The following is a 21,301-nucleotide window of genomic DNA, read 5'->3' on the forward strand; positions in this document are numbered from 1 at the left end:
GATGTCTATTCCAGGATGCTCTCATTCTAGATTTCTGCCTTTCATTTGGGAATGCTTTCTTCCATTCTGGGATGCTTTTCATTCCAGAATGATGTCTTGCTGACTTCTGTTCCACTATACAGAGTGTTATTCGGGAATTCTGCCTATCATTCCGGAATACTGATGTCTATTCTGGAATGCTGCCACTTAATCTGGATTTCTGCCTTTCATTCCGGAATTTTGAATTTCATTCTGGAATGCTTTTCATTCTGGAATGCTGCCTTTCATTCTGCAAGTGCTTTTCGTCCAAGGCACTGTGTTAAGGTTGCGGTCTCCACTGGAGGACAATCCTGAGAAAGAAACTGGTACACCCAAAGGATAAAACTCCCAGGGAGAAACACAGCAATATCATATATGCAGTCCAGTGCAGTGAGGAATGCTCTGATCTGTACATTGGAGAAACTAAACAACCACTCCACAGAAGAATGGCTCAGCACAGGAGAGCCACCTCCTCAGGACAAGACTCAGCTGTTCACCTCCACCTCAAAGACAAAGGACACTCCTTTGAGGACAACAATGTTCACATTTTAGACAGAGAGGAAAGGTGGTATGAAAGAGGAGTCAGGGAAGCATCTATGTTAAGCTGGAAAAACCTTCCCTTAACAGAGGTGGTGGCCTCAGACACCATCTTTCTACCACATACAATGCAGTGATTCCATCCATTCCCAGGAAGTTTGCACATACTCACAGTAAGAACAAAGGGCTGTCAACCAGTCCCCCTCCGGCAGTTTCATAGTCGTTAGCCAGAACATCACAGGTAACTATGGAAACATTTAGTGCTATTGTTTGTGAGTTTTACCCAGACCCACCCACATAGGTCTGTAAACCACATATAAACCATGTTTCCCCACCAACAGTTAGAACTGATGAAGCTGCTTGGATGAGCAGAGAAACCTCTTAGAGAAAACTCTACAAGTCCAGACGCCTTGCTTCAATCTTCTCTACAAACATGCCAAAGCAAACAGTTTTTTCCAACAATGTTACACACTGAGTTTTGAAGGTCTTAACCACTAGTCTTAAGTTGGAATGTTTACGACACGTGTCAAAACTTGTAATTCACGTGTGTTATTACCCACAGACTCCCATGTTAAAATGTCCAACTTCACAGCAGAAATGAACATGTTTACAGCCTGGTACAAAAAAACATTCTGGTCTTAAATGATAGGTTCTCTTCTAGTGTCAATTGTAGGGGGGATGAATTTTTATTACAACTCACTCGTTTTGAGTGACAGATGGTTGCCATATCACAGCACGAGTTTCCTCTTTCCACGATCGCCCGCCCCCCTAAACTCCACTAGTGCTCCCCCTCTTTGTCTCTGTCCATAGTTTTCACTGTTGAACTTAAAACACAGCACGACGAGGAAGGGATTTGAACCCACGCGTTCAGAGCACACGCGAAAACACGCTGCAAAACTCGAACAAGGTCATAGAAGTGCTGACTGTCATGAACTTTACTCCTCAGTCTTTGAAGGAGAACTTGTTTCTGTCACAACTTTTGCCTTAAACATAAGCATCCGTTGTTCTGGTAGACTAGAGCTGAAACACAATGGAGTCTGGAGAGAACTGGGTGGATACTCTTAACTGGACCCTGAAGACGACAGTTGTAATATGTCAACAGCTGGACTGTGGCTGCCCAGTTTCAGCAGGAAACGAACATCAGTCCTCAGAATGATCTGCGTGGGAGCTCATACCTTCCTGTGTTCAGTCTAAATCTACAATGAAGGGATGTGTGACAGCGTCACAATTTATGACCACGTCAGTCTTGGAACTCACTTGTTCAGGTAAAATTGTTAAGTTTCTAATATCCTGGTTATAATTTTATATAATTAGTATAATATAATTAAATAAAAATGTCTCTACTGACCAAAATAATATCAGATTCAGGAAGTGAAGGAGTTATATGTGAGCTCAGACATCACATTTCACTGAAGTGTTTTCGAGAGAGAAAAGAAAGTTTCCAAAGGAACGGCCGTGTTGGTCTGCTTTAAACTGCCCGAGCAGACAGCCCAAAGTGAAAGTCCAATCAGAGACTGTAGGAGCCATGAAGTCAAGGTGTAATTGCCTTTGTTTGTCGCTAGATGGCAGGTTAGGGTTGGTGGGTAAGGCTTAAATTAACACAGGTGATTCAGGTGGGCAGATCAGACAGGTATGGGAGCTGGGAGGTCGTACGGTTTTTACCACTGACAAGTTTTTTTTTGTTTTGTAGTCATTCACCCAAAGATTATGATGCATCAAACGATTCATTTTGGAAATAACAGCGCCTAGGAAAACAACATCCCCTGCACCCAACCGAGTGGCTGAAGGCTGGTAAAATCGCCACTACAGAGACAGACAGGAAGAGTTTGAGCTGCCGATTCCTTTGTTGGTCTGTCACTCATAGTCACTGTCTGGTGGAAAGTCCATAATGTGTACGTTGGAAGCTGTGCAAGTCTGAGCTTTCTAAAAGCACCATATTGACACAAAGAGAACACTGAACACTGACACAGGATGTGAATGGTAGCTGTGGAATCATCCAGTCTGGATGCCATTTCTACGATGATGTTGATGCTGTGATAAACACTTGGAAAGACCAGACTAGAGCTGAACCACAATGGAGTCTGGAGAGAAGTGTGTAGCCAGGTATAAAAAGACCTGTTATTATTATAATAGTAGTTAACTGAGTTCACTTAAAGAAAAGACAGACTGTTTATTTTCTGTATTTTATTTGTTCAATCAGCAGATTTTTAGTTTTCCCATTGCAATTGAACGCACCACATAGTTCACGTAGTCTCACGTGAGGATACGCAGCTTCAGCAGTCAATCAGAGGGCACGCAGGTCACGTTCAACGCGTCGCCACGGAGATGAAGGGCGGGCGTTAGTTCCTCCGTTCTTTCCCATCTCAGCCAGAGAAACGAGGGCGGCTGTGTGCTAGCAAAGAGACAGAAAACCGGGACAAAAACCCTGGAGGTTACCTGCAAAAAGGAAAAGAAAGAGTGGAGCACATTCCACTGAAGGTCTGGAGTCATGTTACGGAACGAAGGAGAGAAGTTACGTCGGTAAGACAAGTGAGTTTTCCACTGGAAAGAAACACACGTGTCTGTGCTTACCGTCGTCGGCCATATTAACAGGCGAACCGCTTACCTTTCATCTGGAAGGCTGCTATGAAGTCCGACAGCGTCGTGCTTCGTTTGATATAGAACAACGGTGAGAAATGAGCCGTTTTAGCTGCTGCATGTTAGGTGCTATTTATTCCTTTGTTTTGTGTTAAAGAAAGCAGGGCTGATATTAGTGTGATAGGTGAACTGAAGTGAGTAGTAGCGCAATGGTTTGAACATATTTACAGTGTGGTTATCAGTTCATGCTGATGTATGTATGTATATTGATAAAGAGGAGTGTTTGGTTTTCTAATACCAACTTAAAGGGCAAAGAGTATTTTTATGTGTTTTAATAAATGTATGATGTTTTTGCACCATGCAAGTTATGCTGCTCAGCTGAGTTTCTAAAGTAACTAGAGGGTCATTTTTAGTGCATTTCTCTTTCACGAACAGGCCTAAAGTGTCAGAGTAAATTAAGATAAGATAAGATAAAACTTTATTAATCCCGAAGGAAATTCTTGTGCCAGAGGTATCAAGTTACATTACATGCAGTTAAGTACAGAGTATAAGTATAAGTGTCACTATAATCCAAAATCAGAGTACAGTACGCAGTATGAGCACAATATATGATACATGGATACAAATATGGAGATGTAAGGTGCTAAGTAAACATAAATATAGACAAGTGGAGGGAATGACAGTGATGCCTGACATGATTATCTAGCTTCTCCCTACAGAAAGGGGAGGAGTTATACAGTCTGATGGCCACTGGCAGGAAGGACCTCCTGTGGCGTTCTGTGCTGCTCCTTGGTAGTCTCAGTCTACCGCTGAATGTGCTCCTGTAGGACAGCAGTGTGTCCTGCAGGGGGTGAGACGTGTTGTTACGAATACTGAGGAGTTTCCTCAGTATCCTCCTCTCTGTCACCTCCACCACAGACTCCAGCTCCACTCCCAGCACCGAGCCAGCCTTCCTAATGAGCTTGTTGAGTCTGTTGGTGTCGGCCGTCTTCATCCTGCTGCCCCAGCACACTACAGCGTAGAAGATGACGCTGGAGACCACCGAGTGGTAAAACATCTGCAGCATGGTCTGGCAGACGTTAAAGGACCTGAGTCTCCTCAGTAGATACAGGCGACTCTGTCCCTTCCTGTATATTGCCTCTGCGTTTGTGGACCAGTCCAGTTTGTGGTCAATGTGGACACCCAGGTATTTGTAGCTGTCCACAATGTCCACGTTGGTACCCTTGATGCTGACCGGGTTAGGGAGTGTCTGGTGCTTCCTGAAGTCCACCACCAGCTCTTTTGTCTTTGTGACATTCAGCTGCAGGTGGTTCTGTCCGCACCACTCCACGAAGCTGTCCACCCAAGCGGCAACCTTCGGGGCTCAGACTTGAAGCCCATGCGGAAGTGTCAAAACTTGTAATTCACGCCGCAACCACTGGGGGCTGGCTCCAGAAGAGAGTAATTTCCCATAGACTCCCATGTTAAAATGGCCGATTTCACAGCAGAAAAGAACATGTTTACAGCCTGGTACAAAAAACCACTCTGGTCTCAAATGATAGGTTCTCTTCTAGTGTCAATTGTAGGGGGGGTGAATTTTTTTATAACTCACTCGTTTAGACGTTACAAAGTCTTGATATTATGCATAATTAAGGGCGTGGCATTGTTGAGTGACAGGTGACAGAACAGCTGTTGCAGGTGGCTAGCTGTTAGCTCCGCTCTCGCGTTAGCTTAGCACCCCTGCAACAGGCATCGCAAGCTTCCGGATGACTATCCCAGTTGGTGTCAGCTGATGTTACTGACCCGCAGTTGTGTTTGTTGGATATTGTCCATCGCGTCTACAAATGGCTTGCTGTGCTGTTAACTGCACCAACAGACCATGCAAAAGGTCTGTGCTCCAGTATTTTCGGTGAGTGACATTAGATTTTTAATACATTTATTACCAGGCAAGTGTCATGCTCTAGCGTCTCTCAGTAAATACCTGACTATCCATGTAATCGCCTCAGGTTTAGCTTTAACGTGAGACTGGCTCTTCAGGCAGAAATCTGTCGCAATTAATATTGTGAGAACGTCATATACACATGTTAGAGTTTAATTCATGAAGATCTAAGATGTTAAAAACGTCCATAGTACCGTAGTTTAAATGGGACTAATCAGGATATTAATCCTACAGCATATGACCCAAACCAAAGCTTTCATTGGTACTTTTTTTAAAATCAGGTCTAAAGATAGTTTCAATTTGTAAACTATATAAATACTGTTGCCTACCGAATCAAACCTTTGCACATATATATTTTAATAAATTATGTCAAGCTTCATCATCATACCATGGGCTGATTTGTCGCATGAAAGGCGTTTAATAAATTAATTACTCTTTTGCTGATGCCAATTATGGCGAACAGATCATCCCGTCGCTCCGCTCACCTGTTGTGAATGCACACCACCGGACATTAGATATATTAATTCTGTCTCTCATGAAATAAAATGTGTAAATTCAAGAATCAGTGCTCACCTGTTTAACATTTAACCCCAATCTGCGTTGATATTTGCAATTCTTCATTTGTATTTTTATTGCATCCCTCAGTGCCAAGAAGGGCATCTACGAATGAATCTTTCTATTATTCTGCTGTGATAATGCTGTGAAATAATAATGTTACCACATATTTATTTGCAATGTCAAGTTTTCCTCTAGGTGATCCAGATAGGCTTGACAAGTGGATGGTCAACATGAGAAGACAAAACTGGACTCCCAACAAGTCTTCTCGTCTGTGCAGTGAACACTTCGAGACTTGTCATTTCACCAGTGACTCCAGGGTACAGACACCTTTTTCATATTGTGGCTTAAAGTGATCATGAAATCTATGTTAATGTATATATAATTCAGCCAAACAATATTATCATTCCATTGTAGTGAGAAGTTTCATGTGTGGCCCAGTATTCATCTATCAGCTCCAATAATTCATTGAAAAAATGTTTGCATTCTATACCTATGAAGGTTGTGTTGTTTTTAAACACATACATACATTATCTACAGGACTACAATGTGTAAACATCTTTATGAATATTGGTCACATCGTATTCACTGTAATATTGTCATACATCTTTACATTTTCATCTGATGTGTTTTAGGGACGGATCTGCCTCAAGAACAGTGCTGTACCTACTATTTTCTCTTTCTCCAAGGGCAAAGAAGAACTACAGAAAGATAAAATACTGGTACCAGTAAGTATAAGTAATGAGTTAAGTGAGAATCCTATTGCTGATAGTACTAAGAAGGTTGCAAATGTAGACAACAGAAGCAGTGCCACCAGCCTTGCTACTCTGACAGCAAATGTGTGTGACAGTGTTGGTTTGGATAGCAGCATTCAACAACAACAAGTCTCAGCATCTGGTCACTCTTACACCGCGCCATCACAGCATTGCATTCAGGGTGATCACTCTTACATAGTTACAGAGTCTCCAAGAACACTTAAAAGAAAAGCTACTGTGGCAGAGGGAAAACTATGTGTAGCTCGCAAAAAGCTCAGGTTAAAAACCCAGGAGACAAGGAGATTGAAAAAAAAAGTTGTTTCATTGAAAAGTATGACAACATTGCTTCAGAAGGAACTCCTTATATCTACGGAATGTGCTTCTCTTCTTGATGCCCTGAATGATATTCCCAGGGAGATGTTAAAAAAAATTCACCAGAAGAAAAGGCCAGTGTTTTCTGAAAATATGAAGCAATTTGCAGCTACACTGCACTTCTACTCTGCAAAGGCCTATGACTATGTCAGAGATAAATTTCACTTGGCCCTGCCTCATCCTCAGACTATTCGGAAATGGTACAGTACTGTCTCAGCAGATCCTGGTTTTACCACTGCATCATTTACAGCTTTGAAAAGCCATGTTGCTGAGAAGAAGAAGGGGGGTAAACCAACTGTTTGCTCTTTGATGCTGGATGAGATGTACATTCACAAGCAGAGTTCGATGGAAACCAGATTCATGGCTATGTGGACATTGGTGCTGGTGAGATAGAAAATGTTGTGGCAACCCAAGCACTAGTTCTCATGGTTGTTGCTATTAATGAGTCTTGGAAGATTCCCATCGCATACTTTCTCATTAACAGCATGACTGGAGAAGAGAGAGCAAACCTCATCCGTGAGAGTCTTATTAGACTTCATGAGGTTGGAGTGAGGGTTGTCTCACTGACATGTGATGGTCCCTCCCAGAACATTTCCATGATCAGGGAGCTTGGTGCAAAATTGGATATCACAGACATGAGATCTTATTTTTTCCATCCAGTAGATTGCACACAAAAGTCCATGTTCTCTTGGATCCATGTCATATGCTCAAGCTTCTTCGCAATGTTTTCTCCACAGTTGGAGTTCTGGTAAGGGAAGACGGCCAGTAAATAAGATGGCAGTACATTGAGGAACTGCACAAGCTTCAGGACAAAGAAGGCTTGCGTCTTGGTAACAAACTGAAAATGGCACACATTCAGTGGCGAAATCAGAAAATGAAAGTCCATCTTGCAGCCCAGCTCTTCAGCAGCAGCATAGCTACCGCTCTGGAGTATTGTGAGCAACAACTCAAGTATCCACAGTTCAGTGGATGTGCAGCCACAGCTCACTTCTTGCGCACAGTTGATTCTGCTTTTGACATTCTAAACAGCCGCAATCCGCTTGGAAAGGGACATAAAGCACCTATCAAACCAAGCACCAAAGAGCGTGTCAGGATCGTTTTAAAAGAAACAGAGTCTCTTCTCCGAGGGCTTAAAATACATGGAAAAGACAACAGTCTTGTACATGTGCATGCCACACAGAAAAAGACACCCATCTATGGTTTCATTGCTTGCTGCAGAAGTGTGATGGCCATCTATGAAGACCTGGTAGAGCAGCCAACTGCTCTATGTCGATACCTTCTGACTTACAAACTCAGTCAGGACCACTTGGAGCTGTTCTTCTCTGCAATCAGAGCACGTGGAGGTTACAACAACAACCCCAATGCAAGGCAGTTCCGAGGGGCATACAAACGCCTCCTTGTAAGGCACCAGGTAAAAAACGGCACAGGTAACTGCCTCCTTCGTGACAGCACAACCATCCTTGACTCAACACCTGCATGTGTGAACATTGCACGTAGGGTGGATGTGGAGTCTGTAGAAGTTCTTGTGGCTGAGGATGATACCTTCTCTGACCTTCCTGATGTGAACTACCTGTCTGAGTACAAGGAAGCAGCAATTTCTTACATCACTGGCTTCATTGTGAAAAAGATGAAGCAGAAGATTACTTGCTTGCTTTGCTCACAGGCACTGACATCTGACGAATCACCACATCCATTTGTGGCATTGAAAGACAGAGGTGGCTTACAGAAACCATCACTGGGCATCACTGCAGTTTGTCAAACAACAGAAAAATGTTTTCAGCATCGTCTAAAAGCCAATAAGGGAAAGACTCCATATGGAAGAGGAACAACAGAAGCCATTGTCACCCAGGTTCTTTCTGATTGTGGAGGGAAAAACCTTTTCCCACAGCTGAACAGTCACATGTTTGACATGTGTGTGGAAGCAAACCATGTCCATGTTCTGGTGAAGATGGCTTCTGCATGGTACTGCAAAGTGAGATTAAATCACATAGCACGACAGGAGACAGATAAAATAAAAGAAGGCAAGATTGTCCGTAAAAGACTCTCAAAATTAATTCATTTTTATGGAGATTAGGGAAAAGGGTTTGGGTCATATGATTTGTCAAATGTCATTTAAAAAGTGTTCTTTCCGATTCTCTACTTTACAGATGTTCTAACAATCAAACTATTCATTTTTGTGATTCATTAAACTATGTGTAGGTACAAGTAAGCTAGGTTTTCAGGCATTGTACTTCTTAAGTTAAGGAATAGTTTTGTTGTTGTTAGAACTATTACAAAGGTATATAGATACGTTATTGCTTACAATTACATATTACTTTCATAGTTCATTTGTATCATGTATTTTGTAATGTATACTATATGTTCAAGTGTTGTGTTGTCCTACAGTCTATTTATTTCTTCCTTAGTGTCTCTGTTATGTGTGTCTGCGTGGTTTTAACTTCTTGCATGTTTGTCTTGTGTTCCCACTCCTGGCCTGCACCTTGCCGTGGTGAGTGGGCTTTTATCCAAGACAGGCCACATAAATGTTCTTTACTGTTCTTATCCTGTTGTCTTTCTTGTTTAGGTCACTAACTTTAAAGGAATAGCAGTGTATTTGTAAGGGTGTGCTTTGGTTGTTTTTTTTTTCTTTCCCATCATGTGTGCCAGGGACTCTGCAGTGGCTACAGGGCGAAGTGTCAGAGCTGAGTGGATTTACATGCGACATCATCACTACCTGCCTCTCCTTCTGTGATCACGGTGTTCCACTGGTAGCCAGTTCTTCAGTTACCGTCACGTGGCAGTTCTGTGCTCATTTTCCCTGTGTCCCGCTGTCATTCAACTGACCATTCTGTGTTCTTGCAGGACGGCAGTCTGACCTCCTCTGCTGCAGAGTTGCCCTGCGTCCTGCTCTCCCTGATCTCTCTTGTGGACACCTACAGTTCTGTCACTATTATACTCACCTTTCCCAGAGTGGGCAGCATTTTGCCTGACTGTGTGTACAATGACCATTCATTAAGTCTGCATTTGGTTCTTTCTCTGTTACAGTTACACCGCATTCTACCAATATTATGTGTTTGTTTACATGTTGATGCAAGGCATCTGGACTCGTAGCGTTTTCTTGACTCAAGAAACTCTACAAGTCCAGATGCCTTGTGTTTACACTTTCCTGTGACATTACATTCTTAGTCAGCAATGAAGACAGAAGATGTGCTAAAATAACATGCATTTAATTATTACAACATTGCCTGTGTGAATAAAAAAGGTAAATGTAACAACAGAGTGCCACTTTCCGTGTGCCAAGCGAGAGTCAAAGAACTGCAGAGGCACTGAGGTCAACAGTGTTATGGCAACAGATGTAATGAATCCACATACACACACACATAGTTAGTCTAAACTTAGTCATATTACTTAAAAACATTTCCCTTATTGTGAAATGAGCTACATCTGATGAAATGGCCCTGGACTGTTGTGTCTACTGTGTGGATGCTCAATGAAAAGCTCATGCAAATTTCCTGCAAATTGATACTCACAATAAATGTAGCCATAACACTGTTGACAAACCTCATGGCCATGTCAATTGTGGCTGGTTTAGCACCAGCCTTCCATTAACAGCATTTGGTAATGGAGGAGAACAGAAACACACATGGAAGGGTGCTGAAGGTGAAGTTGGTGGAAGTCCTGCTTTATCCTATTCACCAACTGCACACTGTTAACCACACCCATGTCGTTGCCGCTACAATGGATGGTGAGGACATCTGGCGCTGTTCTTCCTCTGGGAATGATTCAAGAAAGGCAGAATTCCTCTTCACCGGAGTCCACCCTGAGCCAAACTGGCACACACGAATATGAGGGAGGTTCAGGTTGCTTCCCACCGTCTCTGCATCTCTCTGGGCACCACGTCGGCCATACCTGTCTGCAATGATCCACACAGTGTCTATGGGGAGAAAAATGAATAATTAATGAATCAGGTAATGACAGTCGAATAGTTTATAACAGGTCTGTCTTAGTTTCAGTTGACAGTACTCCTGTCATGTCAATCACTTCAAAGTAGACTGGTACTCAGTACAGTTTCTGCTGCGTGTGGCAGGCATGGTGGAGGTAGCCAGGGTAATCTCTCTCAAACTAATTGTCTTAAAGTAATGATCATCTTAGTTTACAGTGCACTAGCATATAACTTATACATACAGCACTGATGGTGAATTTATTGTAAACTACTATTCACCAATTCCAATATAAACTATGACTTAGCAATTATTTTTTACTGTCAATGGCCAGCATTGAGAATTGAATAGCAGATGTTTAATTTCTACTTTTAATATGATGAACTAATAGTCTATTAAGGATGCAAACGAGTACTAATAACCATATTTGTAATCGATTAGACTTCGATTTAATGTAAAAATATACAATTAATTTTATGTTGAATATCATTAATTCCACTTGCACAATCGGATGTTAACTTACCCCTCTTAAATGAACTGCAACAGGGAACAGTGGGAAGCCAAGTGAAGCAAATCCTGGTAGTTAGCCGGCTAGCAACTTCCGCCGAGCGCGATTAGCCTGTGCTAAACATGCTAGGTTTAGCTCTCGCCGAGTTCGGAGCTAAGTGGGTGTGTTAATACCGCCCGCCCCTCTGACTCAGCCCCACCTCTTTGTCCATTTTTAGATCCGGGAGGGGGGGGGGGTACATGGAGTGACGCACTGTCAAGATGGCTACGGTTAGAAACGCCCACCGGGCTTCCAAACAGCTCTTCAGAACGCTATGGGGAAGCTCTGTCCATAGTTTTTACTGTCAATGTGTCCACCACACTCATATACTCCGCCTCCCGACCTCTGCTGGTACAGCCCACAATGGCAGAGTCATCCGAGAACTTCTGCAGGTGGCAGGACTGTGAGCAGTGTCTGAAGTCCGATGTATAGAGTGTGAAGCACACTTTTATACTACTTCTAAACCTGAACTCAGGATGAGTAATGTTCTGTTATTGGCACATTGTTTTCATAGTTCATAGTCATGATAAATCATATTTTGAATGTTAATGGTTATTATTGAAACACTGCTCACATGAACAGTAGTGAATGTTTGAGCACTTTAATGCCAAGTTCTCAGAAATGATATACTTAGATGTACTGAATGTTGTACAACTGAAAGTTAGATTTGAGATTTGAATAGAGATTAAGATTAATGTCAGAGTTACATGGAAAGACTTATGTTTCTGACATTTGATGTCCTGAATGATGCATCTGAGAATTCATGGTGTTGAATGTCATTTTCTGACCTGGTCTGTAGGTCAGGGTTTTTTTGAGGACGGATGTTGTCCAGGACCAACATCTGTGCTGAAACCGATGGCGAGCCAAGTCCCCTGAAGAGATTCCAGCACCGAGTAGATATCCACGTATACACACCCATTCACACTTACATCACAGAACAAGCATCCTTGGAACAAGGTGAACTGCCGTAACTCTACAACCCATATACCTGAGACCATTGTGATTTTGGTTTAAGGGCCCCAACGGGAAATCTGTCATTTTTATAGTGTGCACACTATTTCTTTTTCTTTTCCTAACTCTTTGAGTTATTTGATATTTTTGTACAAACCAGACAAATGATCTTGTCATTTGTAATAATATAAGAGTGGCTGCTCAACTGTTCCTCTTGTGTCTGCCTCATTATTGCTGCTCAGCACAGTGGCTCCTGTCCAATTTGGTTTCTTCTGGTTCTGGTCCAGATTTCATCATTATTATACTGTAATTCACTTTTATACTGTTAGAACTGGTTACACATGACGTGTTAACTGCATTGATTGTGAAAAGAATTACTGCAGAGTGGTTACCCTGTTCCACAGTCATCAGAACTGTACAAAAAAATCCACATTAGTATAATATGTAATACATTAATACAGCAGGGCCGTGGGTTATTATTTAATATCCAAAAAAATAATTACAAATAATTTGTGGGGGGGGGGGGGGGGGGTAGTTAAGTTATACTCAGCTTCACTCGTGGCTTCGAGTGAACGCAGACTAGATGGAGGAGGCGGAGTGACGTGACAGAAGCCTGAAAGACTCCACGAGGACAGAGAAATCTGTTCGTGTTCCTGAGGTGGCAGAAATAAGAACAAGATCCGTTTGGACCGGACTTTTCATACTTCATGAGAACTAAAGTAGAGCAGGTAGGTGTCTGGTGATGTGAGGTAGCTGAATATCTGTAGGGAGCACAGACTGCTCTGTAAACACCAGAGGAAATGCACTGAAGAGTCATAATAAAGATTCAGTGCTAACTGGCTGTGTAGCATCGCTGCCCTTGTTGGTTTTAGCAAATCTAACCTGCAGTAATTGCCATGTTTGATGATGTTATGTATTTATTCTTGCTGTAACTCAGCACTGACGCTTATTACTTCTCTGGTGCACAGAGCAGGAAGAGAGTGACAGCCAGCCGATAGTTCCTTACAGGGTCCGCCAGGAGGCCTGCATGATGTGTTTAGCATCTTATCGCTTCCACAAATTATTAATATTCTCCCTTTTGATGCGTAACTGTCTACAACTTTGCCTGGTGTCAGTGTTTTGCAGCCAGTCACGTCAATACGATAGATAGCGCATGTTAAGTTTAACTGACCACACGTCCGATGTTCCCTGAAGGCACCATGGCCGAGCTAAGGCCTCAGCCCAGAGCGCGCTCTGCCTCAGCATCATTGTCATGCTGTCAACAGAAACAACAGGTCAACAGCCCTTCACCGTCTCTGATTGGTTCAGACCATGATATGAGCCTGACGTGTGTCTGTTGTTGGACACAGGGAGAGTCACAGAGAATGTATTTCCCTCTAACAGCTGGTCGCACCGGCACAAACTCAGATATTTTTTCCCCATCGGGTGACATTGCAAAGAGGAAAATAAATATTCAAGGAACTTTCTGGAGTCAAAGCTTGAATCACAATAAAACTTCATGAAATGGGGATTAAGACTTTTCAATACTTTTTAAGGGCCTTCATTTTCCCACAGTTGATTTATCAACTTTTAATACTTTTTAAGACCCCGCGGACACCCTGACTTCAAATGTCACTTTGTATAACAACTTCGTGCAGTGAAACTGAAAGTTTAATGTGTTTTATTGTGTCAGCCTGAAACCATTCAACCATGTAGTGTGGTCGAATGAGACTACACTAGTGTGCATGTGCATGGAGATCCAAATCCCAAACAATCCATGAACCAATAACACACACCGCAATTCATTTTATTCACCACTAGATGTCCGACTCCAGCACTGTGTCAATGAAGCCTCGAGTAATGAACCTTTTTCTTGAATCAGGTGCCGAAGCTTCAACAAAGCCTTGAAAACCCATCACTAGCTGTAGGTATTATCTGTAGGACACAAGAAACAGATGCTGAATTAACTATACAATGATCGGATTGTGGGTTGGTTAATGTGACTTGAATGTTTAAGCGCTAATGTGTGATGGTGTGTGAGCTCTTACCTTTTGTTGTTGCCAGGGGTGACAGTCAAAAGAGTCCCTCTTGTAACAAGCAGGCATTTATAGTTCCGGACCAGTCCACTCAGGAAATAGGTGCAGGGGGGGAGGGTATCGTTTGATTGAAGGACAATTTTAGTTATGAGTTTTAAAACAGCTTTTAGCTTTTAATAAGAAGGAATTCCATGTACATATGTATTGCATTTGGTGTGAGGTGTATGGTGGGGTAAGTGTAAAATGGAGGGAGAAGGAGAGGCAGCAGCTATGTAAGGTAGCCATTTTGAATGAATGTGTGCACTTCCACCTCCTTCTCAAGACTCCTACTTGCTGCTACACACCAAACTTTCTGCCCGAACAGGGACTTGAACCCTGGACCCTCAGATTAAAAGTCTGATGCTCTACCGACTGAGCTATCCGGGCTCTACATGTTGTTTCAGAGACTAATTCTGTGCGCACAGGTTGACTGAAACAGAGAGCAATCATTAAGGATGAACTTCCTGTGTGTGCAGACCATTGACAGTAAAAACTATGGACAGAGCTTCTGTGACATCACCCGTTTGTTTCTGAAGAGCTCGGTGGGAGGTTCCAGGACGTTGATGACCGCCGCCATGTTGGCAGCGTCATGTCCGCCAAAACTCCAAATATGGACAAAAAGGGGGAGCACGAGCGGGGTTTAGGGGGGCGGGCAATCGTGGAAGCAGGAAACTCACGTTGTGATACGTCAACTGTCTGTCACTCAAAGCGGCAACGCCCATAATTAGGCGTAATTTTAAGTCAAAATACCATTGAAACGAGTGAGTTGTAAAAAAATTCACCCCCCCCCCCCTGTACAATTGACACTAGAAGAGAACCTATCATCTGAGACCAGAGTGGTTTTTTTGTACCAGGCTGTAAACATGTTTTTTTCTGCTGTGAAGTCGGCCATTTTAACATGGGAGTCTATGGGAAATGACTCGCTTTTGGAGCCAGCCCCCAGTGGTTGTGGCGTGAATTACAAGTTTTGACACTTCCGCATGGGCTTCAACTTTGTGGTCCTATACACATAAAGAATACATACTTACATACTTATTACCTTTATTTACCTTTTCTATAAAGCTAAACACAACACTATGCATGTGTGGCCCTTTGATGTCTACAGGTGCAGACTAAACAAAACAAAAGGCAAGTGGTCTTGTGTTATGCCTGAAAAGGGAAGAGCTGTCAATAAGAGGGACGGCTTTTGCTTGACACCTTCCCATGCTTTGGTCCAGCAATACTTAAAAAGTCACAAAGCTCAATTAAAGCGTCTCTTGGAAGTGTGTACAAGGAAGAACCAACTTCTAACTTCAAAGCTTCCAGGTCTGATGAATCCATTTTTTTCTAGGTTGTGGGCAGTGTTAGTGTGGTGCAGAACCTTTTCCTGGGAAGAATAGACAATGCTGCTCTCCTGGCACTCAAAGTTGACCTCGGGTTGCAAGCGGGTCTCTCTCTGCACAGTCGGTCAATCACCACGCGCTCTGTCCACTCCGGCTGAAGATGTGAGGGGTTGGATAATGATCAGGGACGTCTATCTGAAACAGCCAGTCCTTGCCACATCCATCCCAGCGGTGCCTCCAAAATGTTATGCCTGAAAAGAGAAGAGCTGTCAATAATAACACTGACACGCGATTCTTCCTGTCTGGCAGCTTTATGCAGAATTCAGCAAAAATAATTATGTACAGAGGTACAAGTGCTGGAAGTACATGAAATGTACATATACACACGTTCGGTTTCATCTTCATCTGTCTTAAACAGGTTAGTCTTCAAAATAATGTGTTCAAATCAGTAAAATAAAGGTTTAGCTGAAAATGCTGCACTAATATAAATAGAATAACATTCCATTCAGAAATAAACAAATGCATTTTCATTTCACAGTCACACATGTAACCAACTTAACCTCATAACTTCATATAAGCGTACTTACTCTCTGGTTATGAGTCTAGCTTTAAGGTAACACAGACAACATGGAATTAGCGTCTGTTAGCAACATGCTATTACATGTTTCTCTCGCTTTGTGAACACTTGTAAAACATAAACACATCTAACAACACTGTCTGCAGTCACTTAAGATACTAACAGAACTAACAAAAGTGTTTAATCATATAAGGCCACAGTTACAAGAGTTTCTTTACCTGAAAAGGGAAGAGCTGTCAATAATAACACTGACATGCGATTCTTCCTGTCTGGCAGCTTTATGCAGAATGAAGAATCGCCTGTGAGCTCCCCTTTCCTGCCTCTGCAGGCATGAGCAATCGATCAGGACCAGGCCAAGCGAGCCGCAGGCCACAGATCAACCGTTCAGGCAAATCTTCTCTTATCAGTTCACATGAAGCACAATTTTCCCCACAAAACCCACAAATTCTATTTGACAGATTCCAAGAATCAGGTACAATCAATCCATCACACTTTTCTACTCTCTTTAGATTATAGCTTTAGATTATATTATTTCTTGGGCTCTATGCTCTAAGTGTCTTAAAAATATGTGATTTCCTTTATTTACAGTGGTGCATGTCATGTGACTTTTCGTATGCAACATGTATGATAATGTTCTGTCTCCTCTCGTTTCCAGACTGTCTGGAGGACACACAGAGTGGACATGGGTCACAGAGTGCTGCTGCTGTTTGTGTCTCTGCAGCATGGGCAGCTGCTCCTGCTCCACTCGTCACCGGCTGATTGTTCACACCTGTGATCAGTCATCAGCCAATCCTGCTGCAGCTTCCATCTAGTATATGTGTCCAATGGAAGCTGAGCAACATGGCAGCTACACACATAGAAACACTACACATAGTTTGTCATATAAATAACATGGATTGAATCATGTTGTACAGTCAATGGAAACAAAAAGCACTGAGAGTGGTGCTGGTAGTGCAGCAGTGGATGGAGGCTGAAGTGCTGCCACCTAGTGTCAATATTTGGTATTACTCTGACTACATATTCCACCTTTAACTCTCTGCCATATATACTGTGCCATGTGTGAAGTGATAATAACATGTGAATGTGAATTTATTGTAAAGAACTTTACTTATTATCCCTGTTATAAGTGAGCAGTGTGTGTGTGTGTTTGATGGAGTGTGTAATGTCTGCTCAGTGTTACTGATGCTGCTGTGTGTGATCTGAAAACTGATCAAACTGTGATGTGTCTGATGCTGACAGAAGAATCAGAGGTCAGACAGTCGGATCCTCCTCTGTGACACCTTTAACATCATATCAGAAATCTCTGTCTGCTTCTGGTACATGCAGCTGATCACCAGCAGGGGGCTCACTGCTTTGCTGTCACTCAGTGTAACAATGGAACTGTTAGAATGATGGTGCGGCTCACACAGGTGTGTGTGGTTGAGGTTAATCAGTGCAACAATGTCAGCTTCTCTCTACAGACTGTGAGAGAAACAGTCTGACTGAAGACAGGAGGAGGCAGAAATGTCACTGTGTGGATGTCAGCTGCCAGAAAACACCACAGAAGAAGAAGAAGAGGCAGAGGAAGAAGAAGAACAGAGAGGGGAAAGTGTTTGTGGTGACAGTGGATTGGAGTAAAGCTCAGCTGCTACAACAGAACAGTTTGTGAACACATGTGTAGCCACCAAAACTACACCTGGTACAACAAAGGATCACAGTGAGTGGAGGACCAAGGCTGGAACCAGAGGACCAGAGCTGAGCTCTGTGGGCCAGAGAAGTCCTCCTGATTGAAGCTGAAATGAAACAGTCAAGATGTGAGTGAAGTCCAGACTTTCTGCTTTAATTCAAGTGTTTGGACAAAAGTGTGGCATTAACCATTCGGGAGCTGTAGACATTTTCATACACACACATTTCTGCTGGCTCATATATAATGGAACAAAGGGCTGACAAGCAGCTGCATGTCCAGGTGAGTCCTGTTCCTGGTTCCTCCATGACTAATCCAGCAGATCAAAGTCCTGGAGGTGGTTCTGAGTGCTACATTTACATTTGGTAGCTGTTCACTGGAGCTCTGAACCCTTCATCAGGTGTGCCGTGTGGAATGATCCCATCACACTTCATCGGTATGAAGCGTGTTATTGAGTTATGGTAAATACTTACATCTATGCCAGCCACTTGTGTGGCAACATGTCGTCCCAATCTCATATTCATGCAGCCATATTGTGTTCTATATACAGCTATACCCTATATATATATATATATATATACCTTCTTACACTGCAAAGAAGGAATTTCAAGGAAAGTAAAAAAAAAACTTGTATCAAGGAAATGAGTCTTAATGTTTGTCCAGAAAGAATATTAATCTCATCAAGCTTGTTTTACATTAGATTTTATATCTCATTTTAGGAAGGTATGGTAAGTTTTTCTTGATATTTCAGCTAATTTTGAGGTAAAAAGAACCAGAAACAGATGAAAACATGTTTTATAATAAATCCCAGTGGAGCAACAAGACTTATTATAAGAGTAAGAGCATTCACACAACTCCTCAATTTAAGAAAAACTAAACAAGAACAATGAACACTTTTTATTATTATTATTTCATTGCTGCCATCTGTACCTGACAGAATTGGTTCATATCCAGCATCTTGTTAAAATGACAGCAGACTGGTCTATAGAACATACAAATAATACAAATAACATGCTGAAAATGTGCATTGTCCACAAACAGAACAAAATGACCCAAAATGGCAAAAAATGAAATGACCCTTGCTTCACCTGCACCCTGAATCACAATGTAGCAAAGAACATGCTTGTTCAGTATACTGCAGCATCAGCATTTGACTGACTGTTGATCTGTTATTTTCATACAGAAAGAACAATCACGAAACAACGAAAACCACCGAGGCAAACCGATTAAAACCTGCACCTGTTACAGCCTCTCAGATGAGGCTCTGTGTAGCCCAAGCACAGCTGCCAGGTAATATTTTGTGGGGACATGTCACATCCTTGTGAGTAGAACTATAACAGGGAGTGGAATCTAACAGATCCTCAGATGTTATGAGTTCAGTTGCTTGTGCCATGTTTGGCCTCTCTATTGAATATGCCATGTAATTTCTATCATAGCAGACAGTATTATGCTGCTGCAGCTCAAAACAATATAACCACCAGTTAATTACATAGATGTTGCTCACGAGTCCAAACTCAGGTAAATCACTGGAATTAACAGCAGTTACAAGTAATGTCTTCTCCGTACATATTTATTACCATTTAGATGAATCCATTCAACAGACACTGCATTGTTTGTGTCATCATTTCTGAGGAAAGCCCTTGTTTTTCTTTCAAATATGACATGCTGCGTATTTCTGAAGTTGGTCCCGATGCACACTCATTGAAAAACATTGGGTGTTCAGGATGACTTACATTTTGACAACACTCATACATTTGATTATGCCTTACTAAAGACCTTTGCAGCCCACTGTTTGAAAAAACAATGTATTGATTCAAACCTCATGCACATGTGACGGACCATCGGTCCCAGGAGTTCTATCTGCGATGGAGCATGGATCAGATATAAATATTGTTATCAGGGAAAAGACATTTCAGATGTTTTAAATGCTGTTCAGTCTCTTTAACCTGCTAATTGTCTGTAGACCAATGACAGGAGCAAACAACATCTGAACACTTTCTATGAGTTCAAGGATGAATTTGTAGTACTCAGTATCTGTAGCTGTATCAATAATAAATGAACAGTCATTTGGCCTGAGGATTGCTTCAGTTTACTGTCACTTGAAGCTAATGTGCTGTAAGCTATAGGGCTTGGTTTGTGTCTGACATCAAGCGGAGAGTAGGGAAATCCAGTTAATGCAGTATTGAGGGCATCCAAGTCTAGTTGACCTAAAAGAACTGAATGTTTAACACACACTTTATTTCTGATGGAGCAATGCCTTCAAGAATTACATGCATCATATCCTGAGGTGTTTGTTCAATCAAGTTAAAGGCTGGAAATTCTACCAGCTTGCTCTTCCTGTTGATGCCAAATGTAGTCTTTAAACTGTTCCTAAGATCCTCTGTATTTGCTTCTCAATGTCACTGCACTGCCGAACATGTCTTTCTAGTGTCCTTAGTTCAAAGTTGTCTTGGTCAAAATACATTTGCGTGTCCTTAAATGAACATTCACACTGCCGGCACTTACTCTAGGCGAAACCAACAGCCTCTTTAAATCCACAAAGCTCATGTTGTGCTAAGGTGTCTCCACATATCGACACTAATGCTCCAGATATTTCACGTTCACCAGCTGCAGTCTGAATATTAACACCATCATATAGCATTTTCAAGTCCTCATACAACCTGCCCAAAATTCCATCCACTCCACAATCAGACAACTCACTCTTCTTTGCAACAGCCAGTAGACGGATGCAGCAGGTTTTGATCTATATTTTGGATGAATGTTTCCTAATGTATAATAAAACATCAGCAACTTATTCTGGGAAGCATGAGATCCACGTGCATTGCAGATTTCAAATAATGATCTGTAAAGCAGAAGGTGGGGCTGAAAATAAAGGCTGTGATTTCATGAGCTCTCCATCTATGATGTCATAGAGAGAGCCACTTCTGTATTTTTGTGGCTCATCTATCAGTTCTAACACTTTTGGATGGGACAATAACTGTTCTGAACTTGTAATCAGAGGTATGTAATGAAAACATTCAGGAACTGTGGCAATAACCCTTTTTGTCCCTTTTTTCTGCAGCAGGCGGTATAGCCAACAGAAAGCTCTGACTCCACACACTTGACATTGTTCTTAATCACATTGTCCTGCCTGTATGCTGTCCAAACAGATGTGAATGGATCCTCAATCCGGTCCAATACTGCCAACGCTTCCTTTTCAAGTTCACTTCCCTGATGTTGAAATACAGTTTGTAGCTGACTCCTCAGACTAGTCACCAACAGAGCTTGATATTGCTGCATTGCTGCCAAGACATCATTCACACCTCTGCAGAACAGACAAGAAATAAGAGCAAATTAAATACAAGCAGTCCATGTTTTTAATTTATTAGCATGCAATCTCTATTACAAAGTGTTTTATATTAACATCCACACAATGATGCTATTTAACTCATTATTAAGGCATTCAAAGTACATTCAAATCCTAATTAGATAGCAGAGAGCAAATACAAGGAATTATTAAACATCACATCTCATAGAGAAATATGCTGCAGCTCAT

The 21,301-nt window shown here is 42.0% G+C and overlaps 1 non-coding gene across 1 annotated transcript; it reads right to left on the reverse strand.

Moving 5' to 3' along the window:
- Positions 1-14,518: 14,518 nt before the first annotated feature.
- Positions 14,519-14,591, reverse strand: trnak-uuu (transfer RNA lysine (anticodon UUU)). The gene has a single exon. It is a non-coding gene; the product is annotated as a tRNA-Lys (tRNA).
- Between the last annotated feature and the right edge of the window lie 6,710 nt (positions 14,592-21,301).

This window comes from Parambassis ranga, unplaced genomic scaffold, assembly GCF_900634625.1.
Source record: "Parambassis ranga unplaced genomic scaffold, fParRan2.1 scaffold_22_arrow_ctg1, whole genome shotgun sequence".
NCBI lineage: Eukaryota > Metazoa > Chordata > Actinopteri > Ambassidae > Parambassis > Parambassis ranga.